The sequence below is a fragment of the Oryctolagus cuniculus genome, chromosome 13, assembly GCF_964237555.1.
Source record: "Oryctolagus cuniculus chromosome 13, mOryCun1.1, whole genome shotgun sequence".
NCBI classification, from domain to species: Eukaryota; Metazoa; Chordata; class Mammalia; order Lagomorpha; family Leporidae; genus Oryctolagus; species Oryctolagus cuniculus.
Window position 1 is genome coordinate 97,102,007 of NC_091444.1, and position 14,918 is coordinate 97,116,924.

A 14,918-nucleotide genomic window follows, 5' to 3' on the forward strand; every position below is an offset into this window, starting at 1 on the left:
TAGGGGCATTAGCAGGGAGCTAGATCTGAAGTACAGCAACAGGGACTCAAATCAATGCTTTTATGGGATGCCAGTATTGTAGGCAGTGGCTTAACCTGCTGTGCCACAGATGCCAGCCCTCTCTTAAAGTCTTTGGTGTGTCCATTTTTATTTAACTGGTTTTGTTGTTGAATTGTAGGAGTTCTTTATATATTTTGGATGTTAACTGCTTATCAGATATATAATTTGTGAATATTTTCTCCCTTTCCATGAGTTGCCTTTTCACTTTGTTGATTTTGTCTTTTGATACACATAAATTTTTCATTTAACTTAGTCTAGTTTATCTACTTAAAATAGATAAAAACCTGTTTAAGAAACAGGCCTGGTTTTTTGTTGTTGCCTGTCCTTTTGAAGTCATATGTAAGAAATCATTGCCAAATTCAATGTGATGAAACCTTTCTCTGATGTTTTCTTTGAAGAGTTTTATAGTTTTATTTCTTATGGTCAGATCCATTTCAAATTAATTTTTGTATATGCTGAAAATTAAGGAGCCATTGTCATTCTTTTACATGTGGATATCCAGTTTTCCTAACATCATTTGTTTGTTGCAAAGATTATTCCCACTATTTAATGATACTAGCATGCTTTTTGAAAAGTACTTGACAATATCTGTGAGTGCTTATACCTAGGTTCTCTTTCCTGTTGATCTGTATGTCTGTCTTATGTCAGTATCACATTGTTTCGATTACTGTAGATTTATACTAGGCTTTGAAATCAGAAATCTCCAACTGCTTCCTTCTTTTCCAAGATTGTTTTAGTTAGTGAAGAATCCTTTGAGACTCTGAATTTTAGGATGATTTTTTCTGTTTCTTCCTTAGTTGTTATTGGAATTTTAATAGGGATTTACAGTGAGCTTGTAGTGGAATGTAAATCCAAGTCCAGGTTGGGATCCAAGTCATTTTGTGTCAATACTTTTAGTTGTTGTAGATCTTAGAGAAATGATTTGGGGAATTTTACTCCCTAGAAGTCCTTTTTTGTGTCATTCTGTGTTCATTTCAAATATGAAAGCTCCTGAGGAATATCTGCAGTTTGGAGGCTGTGCACATTGTTTGTCTTGGGAAACTGCATTTTCTGTAACCTTACAATGCAGTTGGGAGATTTGTAGCCTCTGGTAACAAAATAACTTGAAGACTTTTATCTAGTCCTCTCACATCAAGCCTGCATGCAATAAGTTGATGACTCTTACAGATTCAGTTTTGGAAAGTGCATGCATCAAATTATTATTTATACTCTTTAACATGTAAAGGAGTCTCCTTTCCATTCCAAATTTACTGAGATTTTCTCATGAATGGGTATTGAGTTTTACCAAATGCTTTTTTATTTATTGAGATAATCTTAGGCAATTTCTCTTGTTTAATTTATAAAGGTGGTAAATTACATTAATTGATTATGTAAAGTCAGTTTACAGTCAGCGCATATTTAACTTATTTATAGTAGGTGATCTTTCTTTTGCAGCATTGGGTCATGTCACTAAAATTTTATTTACTATTTTATTTCTATGTTCATAAATGATGAGGTGGCTGATCTTCAAGGATGAACCGTTTCTTCCAGTACTTATGCTTTTTCTTTCCCAACCCCTACCCCATGAACCTGGGCTGTTCCTGTTACTAAGCTTAACCTTTGGGATGCAGCAGGGTTAGGGCTGTGCTGTTTCTGAGCAGAAGCCTTAGAAAGGCCTGGAATCTTCATCTTTCTCTCTTTGGGGAACTGCCGGCCGCCTTGCAACAAGTCTTGCTACCCTACTGCGGAATCACAGAAAGCCTGCATGGTGCAGTAGAAATTCTGAGGCCTTGTGGAGAGAGGGAGAGGGAGGGGGAGAGAGATTGATTGATTCAGTCATCCGTGCATCTTAGCTGAGTTAATCTTACAACTGTCACCACCAAGCACCACATATATTATGGAACCATCTTGGAATTCCAGCCTGATTGGCTGTAGCCTCAGCTAACTTCACATCAAATGGAACAAATACCCAGGTGGATCCAATCCATCAGAATAATGAGAGATACTAATTTTTTTAAAAAATATATTTATTTATTTATTTGAAAGGCAGAGTTACAGAGAGGCAAAGGCAGGAAGAGAGAGAAGTCCTCCATCCACTGATCCACTCCCCAAATGGCTATAACAGCCAGAGCTGGGCTGACTTGAAGCCAGTAACTTGAATTTTTTTTCTGGGTTCCCATGTGGGTGCAGGAGCCCAAGCATTTGGTCCATCTTCCACTGCTCCCTCCGGGCACATTAGCAGGAAGCTGGATTGGAAGTGGAGCAGCTGGGACTTGACCCAGCACCCAGATGGGGATGCCTGCACTGTGGACTGCAGCTTTACTTGCCACACCACAGCTCTGGCTCCATTAAATGATTTTTTTAAGCCATTGAGTTTTGGAGTAATTTGTTATGCTTCACCCTAAAACCCAACCACTTTTCTTGTCTGGGTTTTTTATCAAAATTAAATCAGCTTTAAAAAATAAGTTAACAATGTTCCCCTTTTTTCCTATTTCTTTGAAGAGTTATGTGAGCTTGGAATTAACTGTTGTTTGTATGTTTAGTTGAACTTGCCTGAAAACCTTCCTGGTTCTGGTATTCCCTTTGTGGGAACATTTTAAGAGTTGATTTTATTTCTTGATGGATTAAACTAGTAGTTCTCATGCTGAGCTCCGAGGCTTCTCCGTATGTTGCAGTAAACTCGCAGGGTATGTGTGGCAAGATTACTTGCAATTTTAGACGGAAACACACTCATCCCTGATGTCTGTTGGGCACGACATGCACTTCTAACTTGAAGAAGTTCATGGTTTCAACATTAGGTCATATTCCTTTCATTGACATATCTTTAAGAAGCCAGTTTTAATGTGGGTGTGCTGACCAAAAGCATGCAGAAATTAATGTGGAACAGGAAATGAGGGTTGCAGTGATCAATATGATTCTATGGCTTGAGAGCTATGTAATACTCAATGATCCACATACCCCGGAAGTCAGAGATATCACTTTCTTCTTTCAATTTGTATTTTTTTCCTCAAATGACTCAAATTATTAGGACATAATATATGCTTTCTGTTTGTTGTCTATCTGCTAGAGGTTTATGAATCTTAGTATTCTTTGACAAAACAGATTTTGGCTGTTTCCACGGTACCACAGCATTTATTTTTATACTTTCTGCTGGTTTTTCAGTATTTCCTTAGAGCAGCAGGTGCTTGGGCCTGCCTTTGCTACTATTTTGCTGATGTCACTCTTGAGCTTTCTTTGGATAGACTATGCATGATATATCTTTTCCCATTCTTTTACCTTTCATCACTATATTGAAGCTGATTTCTCCTTATATGGCAGCACATAATTAGGTCATTTTTATGTATTTAAACAATCCCTGTCTTTAAATGTCATGTTTAGATGATTTGCATTTAATGTAATTATTGATACTGTTGGATTTGGAGCCACGATTTTATGAGCTGTTTTCTGCCTGTTCCCTGTTTGTTATTCTTTGGGCCCCTTTTCCTGCTTTATCTCATTGTTAGTTAAAGACTTTTAGTGTTCTGTTTTCATGTGTCTATTGTGATTTTTTTTTTTTACTCTTCATGTAGCTTGTTTACTGATTTTTGTTTCTTTTTTTGTTTGTTTGTTTTTGGAATGCTCTAGCTACTAAAATAGTCTAGCTCCATCACTATTTTACCACATTAGGTAGAATACAAAAACTTCATCACCACATAGATCCCTGTATTCCCTAACCCTTTATTTTTATCTTACTATGTCTACATACGTTGAAAAAACTCAATTGTCATTGTTGTTTTCAATTGTCAAACATATCTTAAAGAGCTAAAATTAGTCTGTTATAGTTACCCGGAACTTTCAAGCTTCTTTGTTATCATTTTCCTCCTCTTTAAAGAATACCCTTTAGCATTTCTTTTGGAGTAGGTCTGTTGGCAATAAATTATCTCAGTTTTGCTTTATTTGAGAACGTCTCTCATCTTCATTCCAGAAGGATATTTTTCATTGGATATAGAGTTCTGGGCTGACAGTCTTTTCCTTTCAGCACATTAAATATGTTCTATTTCCTTCTGGCTTCCCTGGTTTCTGCTGAGAAATCCACAGGCATTTGAATCCTTGCTCTGATGCATTACATCATCTCACTCTGGTTGCTTCCAAAGCTCTTTCTTGTCTTTATTTTTCAGCTGTTTAATTATGATGTGGCTGAGTCTGTATCTATCATAGCTGAGGTTCACTGAACATCTTAAACCTCAAAAGACACTGAGATTTAGATCTTTTGTCAAATGGAGATTCTCAGCCATCATTTCTTTAAATACTGGGTTGTTTTTTGTTTTTTGTTTTTTGTTTTTTGTTTTTTTTTTCTTCTGCATCATACTCTTTCTTCTCCCCTTCTAGGACTCTGGTGGCATGAATGTTAAACATTATAATGTTATCTCACTGGTCTCTGAAACTTTTTCATTTTGCTTTTTTCCAGCCTTTTTCTTGCTGTTGTTGATCAGGCAATTTCTATTGATCCTTTATGAAATTCATCGTCTCTTTCTCTCATCTCCATTCCTTTGCTGAGTGTATCCATTGAGTTTTCAATTTTTCTGTAGTTATATTTGTCAGTTATAAATTTTTTACTTGGTTTTTGTCAGGAGAGGCAGTCTCCTTCATGCAGGCTTGTGACTCTCTTTTGGCTGTGTAAGAATAGACCTTGGGCCTGGAACACTTTCTTTCAAAAAGATGGAGCCCACACAGCCTGTGCCAACTTCATCTAAACCTTGTGTGAGAATATCTTTCCTTGTTTTAAGCTCTGTGTGTGCTACTTTGTTCTGTGTAAGACTGCACATCAGTAGCTCTCAGGATGCTCCAACCCTAGTCTTCAGTATTTCAGACTTCAAGGGTGGAGGGGAGAGGAGCTTCTATGGGGAGACAAGAGGGGTGCGCCCAAGCCAGTTGCCCTGCATTGGCTGCTGGGTGGACCAGCTAGCCATAGGGAACTGATGCATACTCTGTCTGTTCTCTGTGTGAGTAAAAGCCTTGTTCCACCCAGTGCTTACCTGTGTTGCATCTTCTCGGGCAGCTCCAAGACCACGGTGCAGGGGGCAACACTGCTTGGAGTTCTATTCCCGGTGGCTGGCACTGTGATGAGCTTAGCTTCCGCAGAGCTGGAATCCTCCCATGGGTGCTGATAACTAGTACATGGTGTTATGCTTAACAGTTTTCATTTATCTCTCCTATTCCTTTGCTGGGATATTCTACCTCTTCACTAATTTCACGAGCTTTCATCCTTCCTGGAGCATTCTCACAACTATTGGCTTAAATTATTGTGAGCTAACACTCGTTTCATCTCAGCATTACTATCTATTCATTATCTCTTTCCATGGAATTTAAAGGTTTTTTTCTTTTTTTAAGATTCATCTATTTGTCAGTCAGAGTCACAGAGAGAGAGAGAAAGAGAGAGGGAGATCTCTTTAGTGATATTTGAAATTCTTTTCTTCCACAGTGTGCCTGTTATTATTTATTTTTCAGAGACTTCAATTAGCTCCTTCATGCATTACCTTGGGTTTTTTAAAAACTGTGCTTAATGGGACAGACAAGATGGAGAGCGTTGCATCAGAACAGGAACCTAGGCTATGGCCCTCTGCAGGAGAAGAGGGTGGTCTCCACACGATCAAGTTTCCTTGTAATTTTTTGCTTGTTGGAAGAACTTGAAGAAGGACAAAAAGCACTTGGCGATGGTACCATTAGCTGGGAATTCCCAGATGAGGAGGATGTGATACTTACAAGGGGGACAGATGTGATTATTGGGCCACCAAGGACAAATTATGGAAACGGAACATACAGCCTAAAAGTGGAATGTGGACCTAAATACCCAGAAGCTCTTCCATCAGTTAGATTTGTAACAGAAACATATGACTGGGCTAAACAATTCCAGTGGAACAGTGGATGCATGGAGCAAGCCAATATTAGCAAAATGACAAAACTGATACAGCATTGAAGTTATGCTTCATGAGGTAAGGTGTCTCATGATGTCCAAAGAAAATATGAAGATCTTACAACCACCTGAAGGACAAACCCCCAGAAACTACTTTTAATGGATCTCAAACTGGCCTTAAATCAACAACCTACTCATATTAATGTCTGGAATAATTGCACAATGCAGGGCCAGCGCTGCGGCTCACTAGGCTAATCCTCCGCCTTGCGGCGCCTGCACACCAGGTTCTAGTCCTGGTCGGGGCGCCGAATTCTGTCCCGGTTGCCCCTCTTCCAGGCCAGCTCTCTGCTGTGGCCAGGGAGTGCAGTGGAGGATGGCCCAAGTGCTTGGGCCCTGCACCCCATGGGAGACCAGGAGAAGTACCTGGCTCCTGCCATTGGATCAGCGCGGTGCGCCGGCCGCAGCGGCCATTGGAGGGGAACCAATGGCAAAAAGAAGACCTTTCTCTCTGTCTCTCTCTCTCACTGTCCACTCTGCCTGTCCAAAAAAAAAAAAAAAATAGCATAATGCAGAATACCCACACAGTCAGCAAAGAATTCCAACTGGCACACGTGACCCGGATATCTGTAAGAATATATGTTATATATGTATACTCATTATGTTTGCAGGTAGTAGGAGAAAAAAATGTAGCACAACTTTTCTTTCTCTTGTTGAGGCACTGTCATTTAAACATAAACCTGGGGTGCTCCAAATAGGATTCAGATTTATTTACATGATGCAAGTATGGCAAGATGTCTCCCATGGCAGTAGAAATGTGTGTTTCTGAAAAGTAAAAATCTCAGGGCTGGCACTGTGGTGTAGTGGGTGAAGCTATCACTTGCAGTGCTGACATCCCATATGGGTGGGATGCTCCACTTCTGATATAGCTCCCTGCTGTGGCCTGGGAAACCAGTGGAAGGTGGCCTGAATCCTTGCCCCCCCATCTCTCTCTCTCTCTCTCTCTCTCTTTCTCTTTCTCTTTCTCTTTCTCTCTCTCTGCCTTCTGTAACTCTGACTTTCAAATAAATAAATAAATCTTTTTAAAAAATCCCAGGAAGGACAAACAGTAAACAATAATGGCATGCTTTATCCATCTTGCTTCAGGAAAGAGCTGCAGTTGAAATTGTTCAAAGTATTGTCACAAATTGTGTTAAATTTTGGTGTGGGTACTGACTAGTAGTATAAAAATATGTTCAGGGTTTTTTGTTTTGTGTGGTTTTTTTTTTTTTTTTTTTGGCCAGGCAGAGTTAGACAGTGAGAGAGAAACACAGAGAGAGTTATAGACAGTGAGAGACAGAGAGAAAGGTCTGCCTTCCATTGGTTTACTCCCCTAATGGCCACCACAGCCAGCGCTGTGCCAGTCCAAAGCCAGGAGCCGGGTACTTCCTCGCAGTCTCCCATGCGGGTGCAGGGCCCAATCACTTGGGCCATCTTCCACTGTCCTCCCAGGCCACAGCAGAGAGCTGGACTGGAAGAGGAGCAACTGGGACAGAATCTGGTGCCCCAACCGGGACTAGAACCCAGGGTGCCGGCACCGCAGGTGGAGGATTAGCCAAGTGAGCCACTGCGCTAGCCCAGGGTTGTTTTGATACTTGTATTTAAAATAAAAAAAAAAAAAAAGCTGGGGTTGATGAATTTCTTCCAAAAGCTGTTCCTGTGTTGTAATAGACATGGTAAATATTTGTTTAAAGTCTTTGTTTAATAAACCATGCAGTTAAGCACTAAATAAAGTCAACAGAAAAGGAAACGGGTATATAGATATGTGGTTTTGAGATAAAAGTCTTAAAATATAAATAAAATTTGTAAATTGTCTTTGAGAGGAAAAAAAAAAGAACAGGAATCTTTATTCTACATCCTTACCTTCTCACAGCCCAGTTACAATAATATTTGAATATTCATATAAAATGTAGAAACTTTGGGGCCAGCGCTGTGCCACAATGAGTTAAGCCATGGCCTGCAGTCTTGGCTGCTCCATTTCCAATCCAGCTCCCTGCTGATGTTCCTGGGAAAGCAGTGGAAGATGGCCCAAGTGCTTGGGCCCCGGAACCCATGTGGGAGATGTGGAAGAAGCTCCTGGTTCTTGGTTTAGGACTGGCCTACCTCCAGTCGTTGTGGCCATTTGGGGAGTGAAACCAGGGGATGGAAGATCTCTCTCTGTCCCTTTTTCTTTCTGTTACTCTGCCTTTCAAATAAGTAAATACATATTTTTAAAAATGTAGAAACCTTACAACTGTATATGTCTGTGTTTCTCTTGTCCTTCATCCTTTATGCTATAGTTGCTAAAAATCTTTTGTTTACAAATACTATGAATTTTATGATATTAATCTAGTGTTTACTTTTTATAGTAATAGGCAGTATAAAGAAATCAAGGACAATTAAAGCCAAAAAATCTTTTGCATTAAGCCAAATATTTACCATTTCTTATGCTCTTCACTTCTGAAGGTTCACATTTTCATCTGATATTAACTTTCATTTTGAAGAACTTCCTTTAGCATTTCTTTTGTCAGTTAGCTACTGACAAATTATTTTCTTTTATATGAAAATATATGTATTTTGCCTTGATTTGTTAAGATTGTTTTTACCACTTGTCATAGGACTCCAAATCCCATTAAGCTTGTTAGTAAAAATACCGTCTTAATTGTTAAAGTGATCATATTAAATGTTAAAGTGAACATATAGAAAGGATTAAGTGTCAAAGTGATCATATAAATAGGATCAAGTGCCTGGTAATAATAATAGATAGAATTTAAAAGGAGAGAATGTTCCAACATGGAAGCAGTCCACACAGCAGACTCATAGAATGACAATCGCTTCAAGTAACACTCTGACCTCAGAATCAGCCATTAAAGCTTCAGTCTGGGTGAAAAACCCGTGACAGCATTTCAGGCATGGAAACCCAAGATATTGTGGCAAAAAATGTTCTATATGAAGGACCTCTGTGAGTGAGACCCCAGCGAAAAGATGTGGCCAAGGAGGAGAGAACTTCCATTTTTTGCTTATGGCCTTGTCCAAATACTGATGGAGTTTGTGGACTCAAAAGGCTGCCATAGCCTAGGCAGCTCATGTCAAGAGCCTCAGGTGGTCACTGACATCGTACATAAGAATGTTAATTGTTAAATTAACAACAGGAGTCACGGTGCACTAACTCTCCATGCAGGACCTTTGTCCTCAATGAGTTGTATTATGAGAATTAACTGTAAAACTAGTTCTCAAACAAGCTGTGGTGTGTGTGTGTGTGTGTGTGTGTGTGTGTACAAATTGTTGAAATCTTTACTTGGTGTGGAGTTGCTCTTCTGTGTACAAAGTTAATTGAAAATGAATCTTAATGGCGAATGGGACTGGCAAGGGGAGAGGGAGGATGAGAAGAGTGGGAATGTGGGTGGGAGGCTGGATGTGGTAGAAAGAGTAACTATATTCCTAAAGTTGTACTTTTGAAATTTGTTTTCCTTAAAAAATAAATAAAAAATAATAACTTAGAAAAAAAAAGATTGTTTTTACCAAATAGGGAACTCTGGGTTGACAGGTTTTGTTTTGTTTTGTTTTGTAACTTTAAAGATGTTATGCTTCTCTCTTCTGGTTTCATTCAGATCTGATGTAAAAATCAGCCAATAGCTAAACTGATCTTCCCCTCTATGTAGTGTGTTGCATTTCTGTTGTTATTGTCAAGATTCTCTCTTTAGACTTGGCCATCAGCAGTTTGGCAGTTTATGATAGACCTCAGCATGTTCTTTGTGTTTGTAAAACATAGTACTTGCTGAAAATCTTTTTTTCCCCTGAAAGGCCTCACATATTTATTACTGAACCAACCCACTTGTCAAAGCCCCAGTCAAACATGCCCACCTGTCCAGATGATGGTGACATCTTCAGCTTGATATGGTTAAGAAGATAGTGACCTTGATACAGCATGGATACATGTGTCATCCATCTCAAGTGCAATTCCTTTTAGTCCCGGCTTGGTTCTTCTCCAATGTCTCCTCTTGTAAGTTATACCCGATTTTATTATCAGTTTTCATCTGAATCCATGGGGGAATGGGAGATTTTGTTTTTGTTTTCTTGACAAGAATCTCTTGATTCTGAAGGTCTTGTGAGAAAACATGGTGAGGAAAGTTAGGTGTACCCACCAGTCTGGCGGAGAGAGGGAGAAAGGAGGGAACAGATTGAAGGATGCATTTAGAAGCTGAGCATCTTGAATCCATAAATTGACACCTTTTTGAAGATTTCAGGAAAATTTCAGTCACTATTTCTTTAAATCCCTTTTCCCCCTCCTTTTTGGATTATAGTTATACTTGCAAGGGGTATTCAAAAGTTCATGGAAAATTCACATTACTGCTTGTTCAACAAAGATGAACAAAAAGTTCATGGAATATGAACTTTTTGAAGACCTGTCATGTCGTATTACCTTACAGATCCCTAAAATTTTATCTTTGTTTTATTCAATCTTCGCACTCTCCTCTTTTCATTGTGTGAATTCTATTGATCAACCATCGAGTTTTATTTACTCTTTCTTCTGCCCTCTCCACTTGACCACTAAACCCATTCAGCAAATTTTTCTTTCATAAATTAAAGTTTTATTTCCAGAAATTTCTTTTGTTTCCCTCTTTCTTTCACTCATTTCTATTTCTCCCTAAACATGTATTATTTTACTTCACTGAGTTCAGTTACAGTGGCTACTTTGACATCCTTGCCTGTTCCTTCCAACATCTGGTTCATCTCAAACTTTATATTCATTTGTCTTCTTTTCTCTAGAGGACAAATTCCATTTTCTGGGGTTTTGTGTTTTCGTATGAGTGTGAGGTAATTTTGGACATCCTGGACATTAAAAATGTTAAATTGTGGGAGACCAGGAAGAAGCACCTGGCTCCTGGCTTTGGATCAGCACAGTGCCGGCCGTAGCAGCCATTTTGGGGAGTGAACCAATGGAAGGAAGACCTTTCTCTCTGTCTCTTTCACTGTCTATAACTCTACTTGTCAAAAAAAAAAAGTTAAGTTGTGAAGAACTGGGATTCTGTTTTTTGGTTTGGTTTGGTTTTGTATGTTGTTTCTTGGTTTCAGCAGCAGTGACCTTGGATAGGCAATGACCTTGAGTCTCAGTTCATTTCTTCTCTCTTGATCAAATCTTCTTTGAGTCAGTCCCACATAAGTGTAGTTCAAAGACCAGCCAGAGAGGATCTGGGGAATCCTTCTCTTATTTTCTGTTCTGGGATTTCATGTGTGGGTGTGTGTGTGAAATTTCCCTGGATTCTGTTTCTAGTCATGCAAGACATGAATGATGCTTCCCCAACAGCACCCTTCGGGTCCTCTGTGCCATACTTGCTGCATCTGGCTCACCTAAAAGCTGCCAGGCCAGTCACTTGGTCTGCACAAGTGTCTTCCTCTGAATGTGGACTCCCCAGGCTATGCATGTGAGTACCATCCCATTCTCTTATACCCAGAAGGAGTTGCTTTTAGCATCATGCCTGAATTTTATGGTTCTTTTCTGCTTGAGTGTTGGTTTGCTAGGTTCTTATTAGTCATTATCAGAAACTAAAGACCTTCTTCATCTCATTATAAAAAGGCTTTGGATTTCTGTCACATTTGCTATTCGTCTTTTTCATTAAATTTTCAACAATGTTTTATATTTTTAGATCCTGCCAACAAAGATAGTAAGCTTGTTCTCTCTTTCTCCCCCTCTTTCAGTATTTTCAAATTAATCATCATTGAGCCGGCGCCGTGGCTCAATAGGCTAATCCTCCACCTTGCGGCGCCGGCACACCGGGTTCTAGTCCCGGTTGGGGCGCCGGATTCTGTCCCGGTTGCCCCTCTTCCAGGCCAGCTCTCTGCTATGGCCAGGGAGTGCAGTGGAGGATGGCCCAGGTGCTTGGGCCCTGCACCCCATGGGAGACCAGGAAAAGCACCTGGATCCTGGCTCCTGCCATCGGATCAGCGCGGTGCGCCGGCTGCAGCGGCGGCCATTGGAGGGTGAACCAACGGCAAAGGAAGACCTTTCTCTGTCTCTCTCTCTCACTGTCCACTCTGCCTGTCAAAAAAAAAAAAAAAAAAAAAAATTAATCATCATTGCCAGTATAAAGGTATGCTACTGAATTTTAAAAATTCTTCCTGTCATTTATGCCCCCATGTTACTAAAATTTTATTTTAATTATTTTGAGATCTTTTTTGTTTCCAGAGGGAAAAATATACCTCTGTATAGTGATTGTACCTTATTATTTTTATTTCCCTTCATGCTGGAATATCCCATATTTGCTTTCTACTTTTCATTGAAAATTCAAAAATTCAACTTCTCTACAACTGACCTCATATACCTCTCCCAAGGTCAGGCCATGACTTCCCTAAAAATTAAATGAATAGTTTGAAAGGGGCCTTTTAGAATAGAGAGGAATTAAGGCTCATTTTTCTCTTTTCCAACTTTACCAATTTGTTTAAAATTACCAAAAAGAACATATCCAAATACAATGTCTTGGAAGAGGTTTTAGGTAAAACAGTAAGCTCTGGTTTGTTAGAAACAGTCATGAAAGTAGAAGGGGTAGATTAACTTCTAGTGTTAGTTTTTTTGTTGTTGTTAAAGGCAGAGTACACTCTGGGGAAAAAAAAAAAACTAAATGAAAGATCTCTGCAAGTGAGATCCCAGTGGAAAGAATGGGTCATCAAAGAAGGAGGTACCTTTCTCTGAAGGGAGGAGAGAACTTCCACTTTGACCATGGCCTTGTCTAAATATGATCAGAGTCAGTGAACTCAGGGGGCTTCCATAGCCTTGGCAGCTCATGACAAGAGCCTAGGGTGATTACTGAGGCCATAAACAAGAGTGTCAATTTGTTAAGTCAACAATAGGAGTCACTGTGCACTTACTCCTCATGTAGGATCTTTGTCCTTAGTGTGCTGTACATTGAGATTTAATGCTATAACTAGTACTCAAACAGTATTTTTCACTTTATGTTTCTGTGTGGGAGCAAACTGTTGAAATATTTACTTAATGTATGCTAAACTGATCTTCTGTATATAAAGAGAAACGAAAATGAATCTTGATGTGAATGGAAGGGGAGAGGGAGTAGGAAAGGGGAGGGTTGCGGGTGGGAGGGACGTTATGGGGGGGAAGAAAAAAATAAAATTGGAAATGATAATAAAAAAAAGGCAGAGTTGAGCAAATTTTTAAAAAAATTCTATAGTAAAAGTGCAGTGAGAAAAATTAATTTTTTGGTTGAAATGATGAAGTGCAGAATTAAATTACATAGATAAGTCATGTCAACATTTGCCCTTGGAATATCCAGAAAATTGAGTACAAAATGAGGATGTTTTTTCAAAATTTTATTTAAGTTATGCAAGTTTCATGTATTTCATATTTACAGATTTAGGAACATAGCGATACTTCCCACTCTACCTTCCCTCCTGCCCACATGCTAACCTTTCTTCCTCCTTCCTTTCTTACCATTCATACTCTTAATTTTTACAAAGATCTGTTTTCAGTTTACTTAATGATCATAAAGTTAACCCTATAATACGTAAAAGAGTTCAACAAAGAGTAAGAAGAAAAAAAAACACTGTTTCTCATCAGAAGAGACAAGGGCTATAAAAAGCCATTGAATATAAAAATGTCCATTTCACTTCAATACATTATATTTTAGGTACTCCATTAGTTCCTTGAATCAGAGAAAACATGGTATCTGTCTTTTTGGGACTGGCTTATTTCACAGAGTATAATGGCTTCCAGTTGTAAAAGACAGATTTCGTTTTTTTTACAGCTGAGTAGTACTCCACAGTGTATATATCCCATAATTCCTTTATGCAGTCATTAGCTGATGGACTTGTAGGTTGATTGCTAATATAACATCTTAGCTATTGTGAATTCTGCTGTAAGGAACATGGGAGTATAGATAACTCATATGCTGATTTCTTTTGGTTTGGACAAATTCCCAGGAATGGGATGGTTGTATCATACCATATCATATCATATGATACCTCTATGCTGTCTTCCAAAGTGGCTACATAGGCTGGCGCCATGGCTCACTTGGCTAATACTCCTCCTGTGGCACCAGCACCCCGGGTTCTAGTCCCGATTGGGGCACCGGTTCTGTCCCAGTTGCTACTCTTCCAGTCCAGCTTTCTGCTGTGGCCCAGGAAGGCAGTGGAGGATGGCCCAAGTGCCTGGGCCCTGCACCCACATGGAAGACCAGGAGGAAGTACTTGGCTCCTGGCTTTGGATTGGCGCAGCGTGCCAGCTGTAGTGGCCATTTGGGGGGTGAACCAATGGAAAAGGGAGACCTTTCTCTTGTCTCTCTCTCTCACTGTCTAACTCTGCCTGTCAAAAAAAATCCAAAGTGGCTACATGACTTTACATTCCCATCAAAAGGAAATTAGGGTATTTTCTTCCCCACATCCTCACCAGCATTTATTGTTTGTTGATTTCTGCATGAGAGCCATTCTAACTGGAGTGAGGTGAAACCTTACTGTGATTTTGATTTGCATTTCCCTGATGGCTAGTGATTCTGAACATTTTTTCAAGTGTTTATTGGACATTTGAATGTCCTCTCTTGAAAAATGCCTGTTCAAGTCCTTTGCCCATTTCTCAACTGGACTGTTTGTTTTATTGTAGTTGAATTTCTTGAGATAGTTGTAGATTCTAGATATTAATCCATTATCAGTTGCATTGTTTGCAAATATTTTCTCCCATTCTGTCAGTTGCCTCTTTACTTTGTTGAGTGTTTCTTTTGCAGTACAGAAGCTTCTCAATTTGATGTAATCCCATTTGTTAATTTTGTCCTTGATTGCTTGTGTTTCTGGGGATTATTCCAAGAAGTCTTTGCCTATACTAATGTCTTGCAGAGTTTCCCCAGTGAGCTATAGTAATTTGATGGTATCAGATCATAGATTTAGGTCTTTGATCCATTTTGAGTGGATTTTTGTGTAAGCTGTAAGGTAGAGGTATAATTTCATACTTCTGCCTGTGGAGATTCAG

The 14,918-nt window shown here is 39.3% G+C and overlaps 1 pseudogene; it reads left to right on the top strand.

Annotated features, from left to right (window-relative positions):
• Positions 1-2,101: 2,101 nt before the first annotated feature.
• On the top strand, positions 2,102-9,321 carry LOC127488132 (ubiquitin-conjugating enzyme E2 variant 2 pseudogene; annotated as a pseudogene).
• The last annotated feature ends 5,597 nt before the right edge of the window (positions 9,322-14,918 follow it).